Source organism: Phyllobates terribilis, unplaced genomic scaffold (genome assembly GCF_046119375.1).
Source record: "Phyllobates terribilis strain yellow unplaced genomic scaffold, ASM4611937v1 Scaffold_3__8_contigs__length_932513732, whole genome shotgun sequence".
Taxonomy (NCBI): Eukaryota; Metazoa; Chordata; class Amphibia; order Anura; family Dendrobatidae; genus Phyllobates; species Phyllobates terribilis.
The window spans coordinates 260,516,352-260,531,389 of record NW_027362763.1 but is presented as its reverse complement, the minus strand read 5'-3'; the positions used below and the strand labels follow the sequence as shown (position 1 = coordinate 260,531,389).

The following is a 15,038-nucleotide window of genomic DNA, read 5'->3' as shown; positions in this document are numbered from 1 at the left end:
CCCTAAAGCAGGACGATATGAATACTGCTTAGTGGTGGTGGATATGTTTTCCAGTTGGCCAGAAGCATTCGCCGTTCCAAACATGACTGCCAAGACTACCGCCAAGAAGCTGGTCTCTGAAGTTGTTTGCCGGTATGGAGTCCCAGAAGTTATCGAAAGTGATCAAGAAACAGCCTTTTCCTCATGCGTATATCAAGAAATACTTACCATGATTGGATCAACAGTGGCGTTACATACTCCTTACCATCCACAGTCAAGTGGCAAGGTGGAGAGATTGAATGGCACACTGAAAAGGCAATTAACCAAAATGATGCAGGAGACTACGGCCCAGTGGCCTGAGCTCCTTCCCATTGCACTATATCACATACGCACCACCCCCATAGGGAAACACAAACCGTCACCCTATGAGATACTATTTGGGTCACAACCAGCTATAGCTCGATTTACCTCACAACAGTTATCAGAAGAAACAGATCATGTTGTGTAATATGTGATTCAGCTTGCCAAAGCACTGACTAACACCCATGCGTTAGTATCATCTTCTATTCCAGATCCAGCTGATGCAGAAGGTTGTCATACCCTCAAGCCTGGAGATTACGTGTATGTGAAGAAGCATGTTCGGAAACACGAACTAGAACCATTGTATGACGGACCATACCAAGTGCTCCTGACAAACCAAACAGCAGTAAAACTTGAAGGGAAGTTAACATGGATCCATGCTTCACACTGCAAACGGCAACCATCCTGAGATGTTTTATGATAATATGTATGGATAGACTAGTCAATACCTGGAATATGGATAGACTAGTCAATACCTGACCCTTTTAATAACAAGTTCATTACTCATCACCAAATTGTGGTCCAAGAATTGAGTCAATTAGAGAATAACCAGATCAGTGACTGTTGGATATGTACTCACTCACCAGTTTCAGCCGCTAGTATGCCTTTTCTGGTGGTCCCAGTCACTCTGGAAGAAATACTAAACTGGCCCAATTATAGTGACGCCCTTGCTAATAACGCTACTAAGTTTAGTAGATTATGGAACACCACTGTAGGTATACCAGTAGTTGGGTGGGTGGATCGCCCCTGGTGGCAAGGAAATCTTACTGCCAGCAGTAAATACCTACAATTTCTTGCCCTTAATGGAAACAAATGGGTGCCCAGAAACAAGTCTTCCTTGACTAATTTAGGCTTCATACCAACTGAAGGTCTACAAATCAGTTTTAATGCTACCTCTAGTACGGCAGATGCTTTTAAACTGTCATTGTTGGAAAGATACATTCATAATGACTCATGGGTACATGCAAATCTGTTTATAAAAGGTACCAATGACACATGTTATAAAATATCTGGTAACATCCTTTGCAATGAATTTTCTGAATATAAGCCTAGTGATTCAACATGTGGCAATCTGGATGTTGGATATTGTAGCCCCCTGGGACAAATGCCTTCATGGTGTATGCTATCAAATAACACCGTTTTTATCGATTTGGTACATAAATTAGTATTATAGCACTCTGCTTTATGGGACCTGCCATCAACCACATATTGGGCCTGTGGGAATAATGCGTACAAATGGCTCCCAGTCTGAGTAGGGGGGACTTGTACATTGGCCCGACTAACTCCAGCCACTTATCTTATTCCCCATAGTAAAGTAGATATGAGAGCCATCCCTCTTCATACCATCTATAAACGTGCTAAGGACAACACCCCACGCCCATCAGGAAGACCTCATTTAGTACAAATGAGTATACCCAATAAGATAGCCAGTACTGTCTTCCTCTACCCTATGGCTACACAAATGTGGGACAAATTAGTGGAAGTCACTGACTACTTAGATGACCAGATTTGGAATATTTTGGAAGTAATTAATACTACTGTTTCAGTGCAGAATCAACTTATTATAGTGGCCAATCAACATACTTTAGTGCTGGACTATTTGACAGCAGCTCAAGGAGGGATGTGTCAGGTTATAGGCCCAGCCTGTTGTCACTATATTGACCCCGACTCTACCATACGGTTAAAGACTAAAATGGAAGACATTAGGAAACTCAGGGAAGAATATAACAAACATAATGAATTGACCAAAGACAATTGGTGGTCTGATACATTTTCCTTTTTAAATCCTGCTAATTGGTTTAAAGGGATTGGTGGATGGATTACTGGAATATTACAAGGAGTGTTGCATATTGCTGCTTGCATCTTGTTAATATATGTTTTACTAAGTCTTTTATTGTATCCCATTTTGCATGAGGAAAATCTGCCAATCATCAGAGTGCAAGGAGGACGCTGTCAACCAACATCCAGTGCTACTATACACGGACCTACCAGATGTAACCAGCATTGAGGACCTGGACGCTAAGGGAATGATTACCTTTACCCACATGCCCTGAGCAACCTCACGTCTGAAGATCAGAGTTTTATGATTATGTCAGCAAACAAGGGAGGATGGACATGCCGCGACAGCCTCGATTGGTAACAAGGGCACTAATTGAGTGAAAACCAATGTCCCTCAGGCTCAAAACATGACCCTGGGAAAGCACCTCTCTTGTTGATAATAACATAATTTTTAGGGGGGGAAATGTAAAGGACATATTAATATTCATGCTATCCAAGTGTAAAGGACATATTGATACTCATGCTATAGCAACTCCATTTTGTCTGCTTGCTTTAAAATCATGTTATTATACTCTTTGCATAACATACATTCTTTCCTTCTTTTCTCATGCTTCACATGCATCTTTTCCCACACTAACCTTTTCTCACAAGAACATTCTGTGAGACACCCTGCTCCCGTTATCTGACTAGTCTGAGCCGGGATGGGTAACCTTGTAAATTTCCATCATGCACCTGACGCGCCCCTGGGCCTGCTGTGTCGCGCAGCGTCTCGCGCACGGGGGCTTACCCGGAACCGGATCAGATGAGGGTTGTAGTCTCCGAGTGGCGGGGACCCGGTCCGTGCCCAGGGAGTCAAACTCAGTGTGTGGCAGTCTTGATAGATGTTATTTGAGTGTCGACTACGCCACCCGTTGATTTGCAGCTATGGAGCTGCCGCTGCAGGGCAGACTGCTGAAGCCGGTGTAGAATTGTGCAGCGTGATAGTATAACCCCCAACGGGAGGGGTATGGCCTCAGGGCAGCCGATGTAGAAGATGGGGGTAGCAGGAACCACTCAGAGACGGTGCGGTGTAATTCAGGGTCTTTACTGGTAACAACGATAGACCCTCCCGGAGTACTTGCTAGCGAACGGGGCCTGGTCAGTCCTTGAGCAGATGGGATCTCCCCTGGCCAGGCGGAGTTGTAGGCCTCCCAAACTGACTGTACTCTTCTGGCTACCTTGCTAGAAGCGGATATAAGTAGCCCACGTCCCTGAGTGTACCGTGTGGTGCTCACCCGTATGGCCGGTGACTCGGGGCCTTCTAATGGCTTCCGCTCCACGATGGCGGTGCTGGTCCCACGCGTGTGACCGTGCCTTCGGGTTTCTGGGCCTGAGGACCTGAAATCCCCTGCCGGTCGGCTTCTGCTGCTGGGTAAGAGTTAGTCCCCACAGCCTCGGACGCCGGGTCCGGTAAAAAAGCTTCTCAGTCAGGGCGAGCTCTGCAGCTGCCAGCCCCTGACTCGTAGTAGTATTGCTCCCACTGAGCTTCTGCTGTTTCTTCCTATGACTGTTTCTCGTCTCTACTTCTTCTCTACTCACTAACCCTGCCTCAGCCCTAGGTTTTTATAGGGGAAGTTCTTCCCCTCCCAAGACTGGGCAGGAGGTGTGGCATGCACAGGATCCCTGACCAAAGGACCTCCCACCTGCTCTCAGACATAACACTACATTACTGTGGAAACCAGACCCCTGGGGTGCCACATTCCCCCCTAGTGAAATTTAGTACTCCGGGACTAAACATATTTTAGAAAAACATAACAAGGTAAAAACAATAATAATACAATAAGAAAAACATATAAGGATGGTTACGGCATGTCCGTAACCGGGTGCAGTCTTTGAAGAAAAGCAAGGTGTCCATTTCACCAAAACAGGGAGACGTAACCAGGTAGGGGTTTGTCCTGCCCCGAGTCCTTAACAGTCTTTAGTCCGTCCTGGGTTACGCTCCAACTATGTACAAGGATTCCCGGTAAATCCACCAAGGACTCCTACAAAGAACTAGAAACACAAAATTATACACAAGCAACAATACACAGGTAAACATAAATAAAACAATTTATACACTTCAAATCCTCCAACGTGCGGGTAACTGGCCCCTAGTGGCCCTAGTGGACCTACGGAGCTGACTGTCTAGTCCTGAACTACAGGGTGTAGGAGCTGTCAAGGGTAAACTGGGCAGCTGTCTACCGGCTCTTTGGCTCACTAGGGATATGGCAGGCTCACTGCAAGCAGAGGGTTGATCCTCCTGGTCTGCTGGTGTGGGGTCTTCTGCCTCCTGGACCGGCTGTTCTTCCAGCTCTACCTGTTGCTCCGTAGGTACTTGGGATGCTGGTTGGAGGAAGGTGAGTACGGGTACCACAACTGCACCATTGACTTGAGTCCAAGACCGAGGGAAGTCCCCGAGCACAGTACTAACCATATCTTCCCTTTCCTCTACGGGTCGATGGTCTTCTTGTTCCTCTTCAGGGTTCCTCAGTTGTTCGGGACACTTCTTCAGGTGGTCTCGGGATACAATGGCTGTGGTTTCCCCTCCGTCTTTACTGATGGTACAAACCTTCGGGTTCTCGTGGCTTGAGGGCAGTACGGTGTACGGGTCCTTCTCCCACTGGTCGTCCAACTTGTGGAGCCGTCTATTCCTCTTCAAGACCTGCTCTCCGTGTACCAGGGGAACAGCGGGAGCATACTGGTTGTAAGTTTTCTCTTGTCTTTCCCTAGCCTGACAGAGACTTCGCTCCACGCTCTCCTGTACTCTCTGGTACTGCTGCTGCCTCTCTGTGTCCCAGTCTGCTTCTGGTGAAGTGTCCTCAGGTGTCAGGACTCCCATTTCCAGGTCAACAGGTAACTTACCAGGTCTTGCCCTCATTAGGTAAGCCGGGGTACAGTTGGTGGAACCTACCGGGATGTGGTTGTATAGGTCCAGCAGATTGGGCAACTTCTCAGGCCACAGACTGCGTTCTTCCAGGGGCAACGTTTTTAGAAGATCCATTACCACCTGGTTCATTTTCTCACAAAGTCCATTAGTTTGCGGATGGTAGGGTGTCGTCCTTATCTTCCGGCAGCCATACAGATTGCAGAATTCCTGGAAGACCTCCGCTTCAAAGGCAGGTCCCTGGTCCGTCAGCACTTGGTCCGGGTACCCGTGTGGACGGCAAAAGTGCTGCTGGAAGGCTCTAGCTGCTGTTTGAGCCGTTAAGTCCTTGACGGGGACGACAACCAAGAACCGGGAGTAATGATCCACGATGGTTAACGCGTAGACGTAGCCACTTCTGCTTGGGGTCAGTTTTACATGATCCAAGGCTACCAGTTCCAACATTTGCCGGGTGACGATGGACTGCAGGGAGTCTTCTGGCTGGCACGGTCCTTCCTTCTCAGGTTGCACGGGCCACAGTCTCTGCACCACTTCTCAATGGTTCCCCTCATGCCTACCCAGTGGAATCGCTCGCGCAGCAGGAACTCCAGCTTCTTCCATCCGAAGTGTCCAGCTCCGTCGTGGTATGCCTCCATCACCATGGCTGCGTCTCTTCGTGGCACCACTACTTGCCAGAGTAGTTCATGCATCCGGGAGTTAACCATTCTGCGGCACAACTTCCCCTTGTAAAGGAACAGTCGACTCTTCTCTGCCCATAGTTGTTTGGCTTCCTCCGGAGCGTCTGGTTCAAGGCAAGCCTCCGGGCGAGTCAGCATCTCCTTCACCAGTCGGACGGCAGGGTCGCTGTCTTGCGTTTCCGCCCAGTTGTAGTGAGGTAAGGGGTTCAACGTAGCAGCCTGTTTACTCCTTACCCGGTGGGAATACTGGATAGTCCCATGACGGTGGAACGCAGGGAGTTCAACTTCTTCCAGTCCCTCCGGATCTTCTCCTTCGTCCGGCAGGTTGGGCATCCTGGACAGGGCGTCCGCGTTGGTATTGGAGCGTCCGGCCCGGTATTTGATTGTGAACTCGTAGTTGGACAGACGGGCCATCCACCTCTGCTCCAGGGCACCGAGTCTTGCCGTGTCCAGGTGTGTCAACGGGTTGTTATCCGTGTACATGGTGAACCGGGAAGAAGCGAGGTAATGCTTAAAGCGCTCGGTGACTGCCCATACTACGGCCAGGAACTCTAGCTTAAATGAGCTGTAATTCTCGGGGTTCCTTTCGGTGGGTCGCAGTTTTCGGCTGGCGTAGGCGATTACTCGTTCCTTCCCCTGCTGGATCTGGGACAGTACGGCTCCTAGCCCGATGTTACTGGCGTCGGTGTAGAGGATAAAGGGCTGGCTATAATCCGGGTACGCCAGGATTTCGTCCCCCGTGAGGGCCATCTTCAGCTGGCGGAAGGACTCTTCTTCCAGCTCCTCCCATTTGAAGGGCGGCTTCTGGTTCTTGGCCTTCCGGGACTGGCCTATCAGGAGGTCCTGCATAGGTGCTGACTTTTTGGTGAAACCGGGAATAAACCTTCGGTAGTAGCCTACCAACCCGAGGAACTGCCGCACTTCTTTTACGCTGGAGGGGCTTGGCCATTCCTTAATTGCGGTGATCTTATCAGGGTCGGGAGCCACTCCGTCAGCGCTCACCACGTGTCCCAGGTACTGCACCTTTGGTTTCAGGAGGTGACACTTGGAGGGTTTCACCTTTAGGCCGTAACTCGCCAGAGCTTCGAACACTTCCGCCAGGTGTTTCAGGTGGTCCTCATACGTCTTGGAATATACGATGACATCGTCCAGGTACAACAGGACCGTCTCGAAGTTTCTGTGGCCCAGACAACACTCCATTAGTCGTTGGAAGGTTCCTGGTGCGTTGCAGAGTCCGAACGGCATGCAGGTGAACTCGCTAAGTCCCATCGGGGTGGTGAATGCGGTCTTCTCCCGGTCCGCCTCTGCTACAGGAACCTGCCAGTACCCGCTAGTGAGATCCAAGGTAGAGAAGAAGTTAGCAGATCTTAAAGCAGCCAATGACTCCTCTATCCTTAGTAAGGGGTACGCATCCTTGTGTGTGATACGGTTGATTTTCCGGTAATCTACACACATCCTCATGGTGTTGTCTTTTTTTCTGACTAAGACTAGTGGAGCTGCCCAGGGGCTACAGCTATCCCTGATCACCCCAGCCTCCTTCATGTCTCTAAGCATCCCCTTGGCGTGTTGGTAGTGGGCAGGGGGTACGGGTCGATACCTCTCTTTTATAGGAGGATGGTCTCCCGTGGGGATGTGGTGTTCTACCCCCTTGAGTCGCCCGAAGTCTAACGGGTGTTTACTGAACACTCTCTCGTACTCTTGAACCACCCGATAGACTCCTTGTTTCTGGTGTGCGGGAGTGGAGTCAGTACCCAGATGTAGTTGCTGACACCAGTCCTCCATGTTTTTCTTAGAGCCGTTACCTTCCTCCGGGTGAGATGGAGGCAAGGGTTCCACAGATTGTATAGAATTTTGGTTAATGGTATATAATTTGGCTAGCGTGGCATACCGGGGCAGGTACACTTCCCTCTCCCCGATATTTATTATGCGAACGGGCACCCTCCCATGGCGTACATCAACCACCCCCCCGTGCTGTCAAAATGGTGGGCCTACTGTCCGAGTAAACTGGTTCTACCATTGCCTGGTAATACAAAAATTAATGTACTTAGTGCAAAGAGTGCATTATGTAGGTTTATAATAAACATTACTATTTATCTTATAACCATATCTGCATTGGACCTGGTCAATTCGGAACATATACACAATCCAAAACACAAAAAGAGAACAACCGAACAAAAATAGACCAAAAATAAACGGATACGTAAAAAACCTTTATTCAATCATGGTTTGGCCAAAGGTGGCACTACATAGAGAGGCACTCACATGAATCTGGTACATTTAAATAAAGACAAGAGAATATCATATCCATATATGTATATCAGTGTAATAACTGGTCAAAAAGTGCATATACAGTCAAGCATAATGGTATATCCTGTATATCTAAAGTGCAAAGTGTATATTATAAATAGAAAAGTATATCTATATAGCTTTAAATAGTATAAATGTAAAAACCTTTAATAGGTCCACAATGTCATAGATAATGGAACAAAACTTTACCAGCACTAATAGGGGCAACACAGTAATGCATCATAATGTATTTGACCTTGTGGTCATATATAGTGATCCACTCCTATTCGCTGGCCACTCAAATAGAAATAACAAAATACCATGGGTAAAATTCCAACTACTAACTTGTCCAATAAAGCTCATACATAGATAACAGGGATTGTCTATAGCAAGCACATGTATATGTATATACTATACCAGAGCACGATGGCGCCTACCCCGACGCGCGTTTCGGTATCGCACCTTCGTCAGGGGGTGGGGCTATGTTCAGGAAGGGAGTTTAAAACTGTTATCGCAGCCAATAGGAAGAGGGAGGTGAAAAGTGTGACTCAGATGACACACACGCTGCTAAGGACTCAACGGAGGTACATCCGGTTTCGGCGTCACGTGCGCATCGCATCAGGTCACATGACCCGGTGACGTGCGCATCGTATAGACACCTGCACCGCGACCTCCGGATCCAGGGCAGCGCATGCGTGCTAGTCAGAGCAATTTAGAAGGCGGAAGTACACGTGCAGCCATCTTATTAGTGGGAAGACATATAATCTAGAAGGATAAATGGTACGTATATATCTATATCTATACAAAATAAACCATTGGTGAATAAGAAGCTATCTACTCTCTCAGCCAACACTTTGGACATGCACATGATCATATATTTATATATTTAAACATCCATAATTATATGGAGGACACACAGTGGAAAACGTTATATCCCAAACAAAGTATTCATGGATCATATAAATCATATAAAAAGAGCTATCACCCAGACATCCTTTGTAGAGTGTGGGACAAAAATGTACACACATACCTCCGTCAAATTTTATCTCAGTTATTTCATTACACCTTTCCATCAATAAAGTATTGGTAAGTAACTGATATATATCGCACACATTCATGTCCCATAATTTTCTCCACTGGGGTGCAACCCGGGTAACGGACCAACAAAATATATCACATATAATGTTCGTAAGTAATTCACGTTCCATCAGGTGTCCATTTTGATGTTTCCACATTCAAATTGAGATACGTGTCTATGATTTAGATTTGTCCAGATGGCAGTACAGATCCAATGGTATTGTTGATATTATCTTGTTTATGATGTCATCTATGCTCAGAAAGCGAGCCTGTATAGATGTAGCGTCATCACATCAAGTCTAATACTAGAGGCCATATATCGCTACCTTCTCCAATTCCAAGCTGCAAATAAAAAGGAATTAAAAACAACTAATAAAATTTATAATAAAAAACTAGCCCAACATAAAACTGGCAAGGTCATCATAGGAATGGAGCGAAACTAAGGTTTTCATTGAGACCGCGAGGACATATAGTATCGAGAGTCCAAATCCACTTGGCCTCAAGTCTTGCCAACCGGTTACTGATGTTGCCACCACGTTCGGTTGGCAATATCATATCAATCCCTCGTACTTGTAGCTTTGTAGCATCACAATCATGAAAATTTCTAAAATGTCTAGGTATCGTTTTCAACAGTGAGACATCAACAACTTCCTTAGCGGCAATAATGCCATTCACGTGTTCCCTGATGCGGACTTTAAGTTGCCGCGTTGTCAATCCAATGTATACTAATGAACAGGGGCACGTGGCATGGTATACTACCGCTTTGGATGTACAAGTAATCGAATGTCTAATTTTAAATGTTCTAGATCCATTGGCATTGGGGAAGAAATCAGTCCGTATGACATTAGGACATGCCACACATCTCCCACAGGGTTTACATCCCCAACTGGGCCTCATACTGTCTAAAAAGGTAATTGGACTATTTATATAATGACTCATTACGAGACTGTCACCTAAGTTTCGTGATCTACGAAACGTAATATTTGGTGACTCCCCTATATATTTTGCTATAGTTGGATCCGCCAACAATAAGGGCCAAAATTTTTTTAGACTTTCACGCACCCCAGCCGTTTGTCCATGGTATGAAGTAATAAATCTTACTTGTCTAGATGGTGATGGTATTGTCTTTCCATATAGTAGTTTATCTCGAGATGTATATCTGGCCCGGTTATAGGCTTTCTTAATGGAACGGTTGCTGTATCCTCTTTCCACAAATCTTTGTTTTAATTCTGCAGCCTGTTTTTCAAAATCTTCGTGGGTAGAACATATCCTACGGATACGAAGAAATTGACCCGTAGGAATAGATCTTATCATGGCCGGCGGATGTGAGGAGGATGCTTGAAGAAGAGAATTCACAGCTGTAGTTTTACGAAACAAATTGGTCTGTAAGTAATTATTCGTATCCTTGGACACCAATACATCCAGAAATTCTATCATCCTCCTATCATATTGATATGTTAGATGTATGTTCATCGAATTCCGGTTCAATTCAGCCATAAATAACTCAAGAGATTCAATAGAATCCTGCCAGATCAGAAATACATCATCAATGTACCGCACCCAAAAAGGGATGCGGTCCACTGATATGTATCGATCCGACAGAATTGCCTGGTAATCCCTACCTCTCAGACCAATAGCTGCCCGGCACCAAATCATCATTTCACTTTTTGGGGGCATGGCAATAGGAAAAGGGTCACACATTCTTACGCTACCAATCTCACCGCCGGAGAGTTCCACCTGTTGCCGTCGCATCAGTGCCCGGATCTCTTTCTGGAGCACCCGCTGCTCGCCAGAGCTGGCGTTCTTGGCAACCTGTTGTAAAAGGAAAATCACCTCTGCAAGACAATTTTCAATTACATTAGTTCCTAGCGTTATCTTTGGGTGACTCTCGTGTTTGTCAATGTCTACAATAATCAGTCCCTGTGCTGCTAGTTCGACTCTACCAATTTTAATGGTCGCCTCTTTAAATCCGATCTGTGGCACGGGCTGATCATTGCTGGCGATGATACTCAAGTCGTCGTCAGGGTAGCGGGTTATATCCGAGTCATTCCAGTACTGCTTGAAGAGCACGTACGGGATGGTGGTGACCTGTGACCCGGTGTCTAGTAGGGCACTCATAGGGATGCCATCCAGTACCACAGGCAAGACTGGACGTCCTCCGACATATTTGTCGCGCCAGTTCGATGGGCCTGGTGATCTTTTTCCTGGGGGTTGGCCCTCTACCCCCAGGTTGTGCCAGTTTAAAGGACAGTACCTTGCCATATGTCCGGGTTGATTGCAGCGGCGGCAGATGGGTCGTCCGTCCTCGTTGTACCGGTCACTGGGTCTTCCTCTGGCCGGTGGGGTCCTCCTTGGTCGACGCCACGGGATGTTCTCCGGTCCGGATGCCAGCTGGATCTTCCCTGGAGTGGAAGCCTGTAAAGACTGCACAGTTCGGGTTAACGCAGCAACGCTTTTAGCTAGCTCTTGGACCTGATGGTGCAGGTCTGGAGCCGGGTCATTGTTCAAAGCCTGCGCATCAGCCCCTACAGGCCCTGCCGACAAGGGCGCCGCCTCCTGGTGGTAAGTGATAGCTGGGCGCCTGTGGGTCACAACGCCATCCGGTGCCGGTTCTCGGAGCACCCGGATGGCTCTGTCCTTGAACTGTGCAAATCCCAGATGAGGGTCCTGTAGGGCCATTGCCCGCAACTGGGTTCGGTGGGCATTGCAATATAAACCCTCTATAAATTGTTCAGTCAACAGCCTGTCCTCGTCTTCCACGCCGTCAGGGTCGGTCTGCTTAACGGCTCTCAGGGCCTCTTGTAGGTTCAGGGCATAGTCCCTTATACTCTCATGGGACCGCTGTTTGCACCCGTAGAATCTAAGCTTGATCTCGGCTGAGGTGCGGGTATCAAAGGTGTCCCTCAGCCGGGTTAGTATCCCTGCGACAGTCCTCCCCCCAGGTGGCCAGGACTTTACCTCCCTTCGGGCTGCTCCGGTTAATTGGGCCACCAGGATGCTCACTTTTTGCTCCTCTGTGAGGGGGTACACCTGGAAGAGGCTATCCAGCCTTTCTCTAAAGTCCTGCAGGGTATGTGACTCCCCTGAGTACTGGGGTAGCCAGGCTGCCCCCGGGATATAGGGCATGGTGAAAGGCATGACCGCGACAGCGGTGGCGCTGGCGGGGGTTGAAGCGGTGAAGCTCTCCTCCGTATCCGACATCCTTCTCCCCCCTAGTGGACCGTGGCCTACCTTGCGATGATCCTCTTCCGTAGGCCGCGGCTCCGCAGTGGATCGTCAGGGTTGAGGACCTTCCGTCGCACTCCGGTGACGTCGGCGTCTGCTGGGCTCCTTCCAGGACCTTACGCAACGTCCGGACGTGAGGCGGGGCTTCAGTTCTCGCGGGCTTTTCGGAGTCCACGCCCCTCTTCTTCCCGCGCGGCGTCCTCAAGATGGCGTCCAACGGCGGGAAAACTCCACGGATGGCGGGAAGAAGGCTGAAGATGGCGCCGGATGGCGGAATCTTCACAGATGGCGGGAAGAAGGCTGAAAATGGCGCCGGATGGCGGGAATCTTCACCGATGGCGGGAAAACTTCACGGATGGTAAGTTTTAAAAGTCTCTTTTTCAGGCACGCAGTACCCGGTGGTTGCGGGCACGAAATCCTGCCGACTACGCCAAAGTTGACGCGCCCCTGGGCCTGCTGTGTCACGCAGCGTCTCGCGCACGGGGGCTTACCCGGAACCGGATCAGATGAGGGTTGTAGTCTCCGAGTGGCGGGGACCCGGTCCGTGCCCAGGGAGTCAAACTCAGTGTGTGGCAGTCTTGATAGATGTTATTTGAGTGTCGACTACGCCACCCGTTGATTTGCAGCTATGGAGCTGCCGCTGCAGGGCAGACCGCTGAGGCCGGTGTAGAATTGTGCAGCGTGATAGTATAACCCCCAACGGGAGGGGTATGGCCTCAGGGCAGCCGACGTGGAAGATGGGGGTAGCAGGAACCACTCAGAGACGGTGCGGTGTAATTCAGGGTCTTTACTGGTAACAACGATAGACCCTCCCGGAGTACTTGCTAGCGAACGGGGCCTGGTCAGTCCTTGAGCAGATGGGATCTCCCCTGGCCAGGCGGAGTTGTAGGCCTCCCAAACTGACTGTACTCTTCTGGCTACCTTGCTAGAAGCGGATATAAGTAGCCCACGTCCCTGAGTGTACCGTGTGGTGCTCACCCGTATGGCCGGTGACTCAGGGCCTTCTAATGGCTTCCGCTCCACGATGGCGGTGCTGGTCCCACGCGTGTGACCGTGCCTTCGGGTTTCTGGGCCTGAGGACCTGAAATCCCCTGCCGGTCGGCTTCTGCTGCTGGGTAAGAGTTAGTCCCCACAGCCTCGGACGCCGGGTCCGGTAAGAAAGCTTCTCAGTCAGGGCGAGCTCTGCAGCTGCCAGCCCCTGACTCGTAGTAGTATTGCTCCCACTGAGCTTCTGCTGTTTCTTCCTATGACTGTTTCTCGTCTCTACTTCTTCTCTACTCACTAACCCTGCCTCAGCCCTAGGTTTTTATAGGGGAAGTTCTTCCCCTCCCAAGACTGGGCAGGAGGTGTGGCATGCACAGGATCCCTGACCAAAGGACCTCCCACCTGCTCTCAGACATAACACTACATTACTGTGGAATCCAGACCCCTGGGGTGCCACACACCGAACTAACGATGATATATGACCATATGTGTGTTTCCGTAATAATTGCACTAACATTGGCCTAAGCCTGTAGTATGGCTGTAGGTGATTGGCTATTGATATACTCAAAAAAATATTAAATGCTAAGTAGAAATAAACGGGATTAGAGATTCTCTGAATCCTCCTATACAGAGCACTGTCTCCGTTTGGTTTTCTGTGGATTGCAATCAACCTTATAACATAATAATTTGACCCTCACTTAGTCAACCGTGGAGGGCCATTGCACTCCCTCAACAAAAGAAGTCCACATGCTTCTGGACTAAGTGATCTGCTCATGGAATTGGAACTCTCAAAAAGAGACCCTCGTTTGTCTGGACTGTGTTATCTGGGCACTCACCATGGAGCGAACCCAATCGTCACAAAGCTTCCACACAGCTTGAAAGAGAAGTGGGCAGCGTGGGTCTCAAGATACAAAAGAGCACACAATGTCACCTTTCCTCCATTTATCCATTTCTGCAGGTTCATCGATGAACAGGCCCAGATGAGGAACGACCCCAGCCTCGATTTCCTGGAGTCCAACACTGCAGCTCCAGCAGCATCATCAACAAGGTATGAAAATGTCACACCTAAACACAGAGACTTTAACAACAGTGTGAGCGTTAGAAAGACTAACCTGCTACCACATGCAGTACCTAGCGGTAAACAATATACGTCAGGAGACAAGTCTTTCAGTCATGAATGTCCCATTCATAAAAAAACACATTCAGTGCTGAGGATTTAGTTCCAAAACCATACAGGAGCGTAAAAACATACTCAGTGAACTTGGGTTATGTTTCAGATGCTGCGCCTCATTGGAACATATGGCCAGGGACTGTAAATCTGCCATTAAGTGTGAGGAGTGTCCTACGACAGACACGCCTCAGTTATGCATCCAACCCCACCTACCAGCGATACACCGGCCACAGTCTCCACTAGTAGCGCTCTAAGCCATTGCGGGGAGCCACAGATTCACGCAGACTCTTCTACAGCTGTTTCCTGCTCATGCTGGGAGGTATGTGGAGAAGGCCAGAGCACCAAATGCTGTACCAAGATATGCCTAATCATGGTTTACCCAGAAGGACAACCAGAAAAGGCAGTGAAAATGTGTGCTCTCATTGATGGACAGAACAACCGGTTCCTAGCTCGACCTAAATTATTTAAAGCTTTTGGAATCAAGGGACCAGAAAAACCCTACACTCTGAACACCTGCTCTGGCCGCATACAGGCTAGTGGCAGAAGGATTCATCACTAGTGTTGAGCCACCCCCGTAGTGTTCGAGTTCGGTTCGGTT

General features: G+C 48.6%; 1 pseudogene; it reads left to right on the top strand.

Annotated features, from left to right (window-relative positions):
• LOC141258516 (endogenous retrovirus group PABLB member 1 Env polyprotein-like) overlaps window positions 1–14,694 on the top strand; it is a 35,321-nt pseudogene extending 20,627 nt beyond the window's left edge.
• Window positions 14,695–15,038: the final 344 nt, after the last annotated feature.